At 35.9% G+C, this 6,000-nt stretch overlaps 1 protein-coding gene across 1 annotated transcript in view; it reads left to right on the top strand.

The window, feature by feature from the left end:
- Positions 1-207: 207 nt before the first annotated feature.
- The window catches only part of LOC119772046 (breakpoint cluster region protein-like), a 43,632-nt gene continuing 37,839 nt past the window's right edge, over positions 208-6,000 (top strand). The window contains exon 1 of the mRNA XM_038268317.1: positions 208-340. The gene's annotated coding sequence lies outside the window, so the exon portion shown is untranslated. The remainder of the gene's footprint in view (positions 341-6,000) is intronic.

The following is a 6,000-nucleotide window of genomic DNA, read 5'->3' as shown; positions in this document are numbered from 1 at the left end:
GATGTAAAGCACTTTGTTTCAGCTTGGTCATTGTTAAAGCACTTTATTAATAAAGTTGATGATGATGATTTTATTTCAAATCTTTATTAGAAAAGGGAAAGTGCAAATTCCGAACGTTGAAGAGGTCTTAATGTTTTTTTTTTCGTTCCCCACAGATGGTCATTTTACCGGAACTCCTCCATCATATGGTTACGATGCGGACCGAGAAGAGGAGCAGCGGCGGCACCATGACATCCTGCCGTACATTGACGACTCACCATCATCCTCTCCACACCTCAGTTCCAAAAGCCGTAGCAGCCGGGACACACTCTCCTCAGGATCACTGGAGTCCTCCAAGTCGGTCAGTTACAGCTGTTGACCATAATACCAAAACTGTGGGATTAGAACCCACAGTTGTGGCTGGAAAGGCTTAATCTTTTCTTGCAAGAAACATATTTTCATCAACTAGAGGACTTCCATTTTGTCTTGTTTATTTTTTCCCCACCTTGTAACCACAGATGCTGGAACCCATGAAAGAAACAAATGAACCTTTAGAGATTGGTTACTTTTTGAGAACATCATATTATCTCTCATTCCAACTACTTAAAAAAATATTCACTGCCTCCCATCCATCCTCATTTTCCTCTTTATCTGTGGAAACAAATGAATCAATTAATTAAAATACATGATGGTCTTTCTAGATAAAAGGTAAGCAGATGCCTTTGTCCAAAAAACATTAAGCATTTTGATATGTGTTTTAGAATGGCTTTGACGCCAATCTAACCCAGGTTTAAGCCTTTCATGTCAGCCTAAAGCCCACTTCAATGGTCAGTTCAGGTGTTTTATAAAAGAAGTGAGTCAGGAAATTGTCTTTGTACCAAACTGAAAGATTGTGGTTCTCTACTTCAAAAACAGTTTAAATTTTAAAATGGAAAAACATTCTAACTTTTATATTTTTTATTTAAAAGCTCAATGTATTACATGGATGCATAAACACCTGCATTTTATTTCAGTGTTAAATGCTGTTTAAAGTTACAGATTATAATTAAAAATGTCTCCGGACCTTTACTGGTTGTTGATTTTCTTTATTCGGTCCCTGCTGAGTTTTCATTGGTTACCCTTGATTTAAATGATAAATATCAAAACATAAATGCTTTTCTTACCTTTCTATGATAAAATCCTAAACTATTGTGCAATATTTTCCATGTGTATAATATAAGACATTCTGTACATCCAACAGCAAATGGTGTATTCACTGATTGATTTAAATGTTTGATCTGCAAACTTTTTATTCTGACAAATTTAGGTAATCCAAATGCACTTATAATCATGGCAGCATAAATACTCCCTCCTTTAATTTTAAATTTGTACAGTACAGCTTTTTAAATTAGTACATAATTAAGGGGCATCTCTACATTGGCAGAATTGTCTTTCTTTTTTAGGATCCCTTCACACCAAATTCAGACTTAATTTTAATACTGAAAATCATTCAGAAAATAGGTGGTCTCCACAGGGTTGCTGAGAGGTCTTCAAGAGCGCATAAAGAGGGCAGTGGGCTCCCTGTGTGACAGCTGTTCTGAGCATGCTCAAAATCTTAAGAATGCTATGATGGTTGATTTTTGTTGTAGAGAGAAATCTGCCTGCAGGGTGTGCATGTTTTGGCCCTATACCTTCTTCACAATGCGGTAATCAGATAATCTAAAGCCAAACGTATCGTGCTGGCCTCATCCCAAAGCAAAAACCAAAGGACTCTGGTGTAATTTGTTCTAATAGTGTTATTAGGATCATAACAACGATTGCTGCACACAATCTCATTAAGGAGCTGCAACAGCAATGAATGAGGAGCTGTGCTGTAGCCCTTTGCACAAAAAGTCATTATGCCCAGAGCTCCCAGTGGAGTAGGGTGCCCCACTGGTGAGAAGTACGCACTCCCCCAAACTGCACATACAGTACAGAGTGGTTTCTGAGATTCCAGGTGAGTTTGTCTGACCTGAATTTCTCTCACTGTCAAAGGAAAACTCTAACATGGCATCTGGTGAGAAGGGGAGGGTGCATCTCTTAAAATTCTTTCAATCAGAATCATTTAAAAATAGTTGCATCATCAGATGTGGTCTTAATTTAATCTAACTAGGGACCTAAGAGAGGTAATATGCTATATTTTCCCAAGCTATATAAATCAATAGCTTGTGCAAACATTGTAGCTGCAGGGTTGGCACTTTACTGAATGGTTCTTGTTAAAATTATTTGTCAGCTGTCTGACTTTACAACATATTTACTACTTATTCACACTAATGTTTTTTGTTTCTTCACTGCATCTGTTGGGGTCTGAGAGTTCTTCTCTGAGAGCCAGTTAAATATATGATGAAACACTAAAACAATTCACCCTGAACAACCTTCCTAGTGAAACAAACTCTTACAAGCTTCCAGAGCAACTGTTGTCCTTTATTTGCCCTTTGAAAACTCCTCCTCAAACATGATCTCTGTCTCTTGCTGTGATTTATGTATCAGAGCCCAGACAGGCTGCGGTTGGCCCAGTGTGAGCTGATGGATTTATGATGTCACTGTGATGATTCACCATTAAGGAGGATTTGCTTTTCACTAAAGTTTCCTTTTTTTGTCCTTCTGTAACTGTTCCTGACATTAGAAAGCAAAAGGAGAATAGATGTAACTGATAATGAAGAGTTCAAATCAATGACAGCTTTATTTCTCAAACTATAATACTCACTTTTTCAAGCTTTATGGAATGACTGATGAATCTGCAAATCTAAAAAGCATCTAAAACTTCATTTTTGATGCCTTTTATATCATATCATAGGTGAGAACATTACCTTTTTTGTTCAGATGACATAAAGAAAACATTGAAAATATTTCCACTAAAAATCTAACTTCTGCAGAATCTGGATTAATGCGTGTTTCACTTAAAAAAAATCGGGGGGGGGATAGTCAACATTTCTTAAATTAAGTGTATTTACACTTAATTTGAGTAGGTAAATAAGATTATCTGCCGATGGAATGAGTATTTTTACTCTTAAAGTAAGATAATTATATAATATACGCCTGAAATAAGACAATGCAATTGTTTTTTCTTATATTAAATTGTCTTGTTCCATTGGCAAAGTGTCACTTACCTCCTCAGTTATAGAATAAATGCACTTATTTTAAGAAAAAAATGGCTTATTTAGATTTTCGATTTTTTTTTCTAACTGAAGTGCAACACAGGATAAGTGGGACGCAGCCAAGCAAGCATGAACATAGGAAGGAATCAGATTAAGATTCTCTAATATTATAGATGGAAGAAAATGATTGTGTACAGATTAAAAAATATAGCTTCACAAAATTGCTACTTTCTGTTTCCTTCTTAACTATTTTTGTAATATTATCAGCAGAATGTCACCTGCAATAAAGGGTAAATCTGTAGAAAGTCAGTTAACTCATCATTTAGATCAGGGGTAACAAATTAAAAATCAGCAGTGTCCGAATAAAGAAAATCATCAACCAGTAAAGGTCGGGAGACATTTTTTATTATAATCCGTTACTTTAAACAGCATTTAACACTGAAATAAAATGCAGGTGTTTATGTATCCATGTTATACATTTAGTTTTTAAGTAAAAAATACAAAAGTTAGAATGTTTTTCCTTTTAACGTTTGAATTGTTTTTGAAGTAGAGCGCAACAATCTTTCAGTTTGGTACATAGACAATTTCCTGACTCACTTCTTTTATAAAACACCTGAACTGATCATTTTTTGTTCTATTTCATGGCTTAATGAGAGAAGTGGGCTTTAGGCTGCCTTGCAAGGGTTTGATTGGTGGCAAAGCCATTCTAAAGCACATATCAAAGTGCTTATTTTTAGCCTGGGTCGATATTTATTTTTTTATTATGTCCATGGTGGGGAATCCTGCTTCACGGCAGTAGGTTTAGCCAAACACACTCAAAATGTGCAGGGTCATCTTTGAGCACACCATTTCACTTTTCTTTCACTAGTTTACCGCACTTCTTCCAGCAGTCCACACTTTCTCTGCTCTCATTTTCTCATCGTCCTCTCCTTCTTTCCCATCGCCCGGCTTGCCACAGGTTTGCCTGCTGCATCTAAAAGTAACTAACAGCAGCAATCCTGACTGACACAGCTTGTTGGCTAATTTGTGTCACGTGCAGCCTGGTTCCGGACCCTCCAGATAGTTTTACCGTAATAAAAGGAGAAGCAGTGCAAGTGACGTTTAGAGAATGTCGTCAGACCACATGCAGTAATTTATAAATGTTTTGAATCAGGTTGGGTCCGGATCCGGACCCTGTTCCCCTAATCTGTGACCTCTGATTTAGATACCTTGCTTTTTTTTCCTAAATCACAAGTTTCTTATGTGACGTTTATTTAGCCAGTGTGCAATTTTACCAGCAGATGATGAATATATAAGGTAACTAGAAATGTAAGTTATGGTTAATTACCATTAATATAATTAATGATTCTAACTATCTGCTTATTCACCAAGGTTGTTTATTCTTTTACCCAAAGTTGGACTTCTGCACCAGCTGCTAAAATCCAGTTGTCTTTCAGCAATTTAGGCTATAGTTGTGAGTTTTTAACCACCAACCAAAGGAAATCGTCTCTATTCCTCGCAGTGTTAACACAAAAGGGACCGCCATAGTTTAAAATATTGGCACCTTTATTGGTTTATAATCCCCATTACAGTATTATTATATCTAATAACTGTGAAAACACTATAAACAGTTAAAGGTAAATGAAAAGCTAATAAAGGGGAAAAGGTTTTCTAAGAATAAGGTATGTTCAAGTTTTAAGGCTTGATGTAATAATTTATTTATGGTGTCCTTTAAAATAGCAGCAGATAGGAACAACAACTGATGTAGAGATCTTAAATGCAATCAAAAAAGTGAAGCTTAATTCAGTTTTACTGTAAATAGTAAAAAATGACTCAAAAATGCATTAAAATGTAGCAGCACTGGAGTAGAATGAATTTGCTCAGATAGCACCAGGAAGCCAGGCTACAAGGCGGGTTTGAGCTAAGAACAATGGGTCGTGAAACTCACAAAATGGCCGCCACTGTGTAAATGTGACCAAAATGAGGTAGCCTAGTGATAACAATGATAGCCAATCCAACCGTAGCACCGAAAAAAGAATCAAATCAGATCTGGATAAGCTCTTGTTTAGGTGTACAGTTTCAACCATGCAAATAGATGCCTCTAAAGATGCACCCAAAGTTTGGCTTATCATATAAAAGATGGATTGTCTGGGCACTTTCTCAAGAAGGCCTCCGAGGTCTGAAAGAATGAATAAATGCTTCATTTCTCCTTTTTTGTCTTACAATGAAGCTGCTTAACCTTGTTTTTAATGTTTGCTATGTACCCTCATGTTACTCTGCAAATGCTGAAGCTGATACACATTTTCAGTCATTGTCACAGTTAGTTTTATTTTCTTTTTAAGGTCATATAAGTTGCATTGGAGTGTAATAACCCATGCACAAACTTTTATCAGTATTATAAGCATATTTAGAGCCTACATTTAATTAGCAATTGAAAGAGTCAGTGTTATGCTGTTCTGAACTCTAAACAGCGTTATACATAATGCAGTACCTGTCAGAATCCTCCTCAGGGTGCTCATAGAAGAAGAGGATAATAGATAGAAATTAGACAGAGAGAGATCAGAGGGTTCCCCAGAAGCATAAACTTTCAAAGATGAGGCTCTGTTACATGAAGAGGAACAGACTACTGGTATGTTTTGTGCAAATTGTGTTTTAAATAAGTTAGTTACAATTAACTTCAAGCTTATTGTTTAAAACGTAATTATTCTGCTTTAGTTCTTATGTAAAATATTTATTTAGTTTCTTATCCCCAGAAATAAGCATGATACTAAGCTGTCTGGGATCATAAGAATCTTAAATGATCTACCCGAGTAGATGAAGCTAAAAGGGACTAAACGTGCTGTGGTTATCATTATCAATTTATTTGATGTCTTAAAATAAATATAACAATTTAATATGATTTTATTCATCATATCACAGAGACCAA

This window comes from Cyprinodon tularosa, unplaced genomic scaffold, assembly GCF_016077235.1.
Source record: "Cyprinodon tularosa strain WSP-4 unplaced genomic scaffold, ASM1607723v1 ctg7, whole genome shotgun sequence".
Lineage (NCBI taxonomy): Eukaryota > Metazoa > Chordata > Actinopteri > Cyprinodontiformes > Cyprinodontidae > Cyprinodon > Cyprinodon tularosa.
Note: the sequence above shows the minus strand (reverse complement) of the source record. Positions and strands in the feature narration are given on the sequence as shown.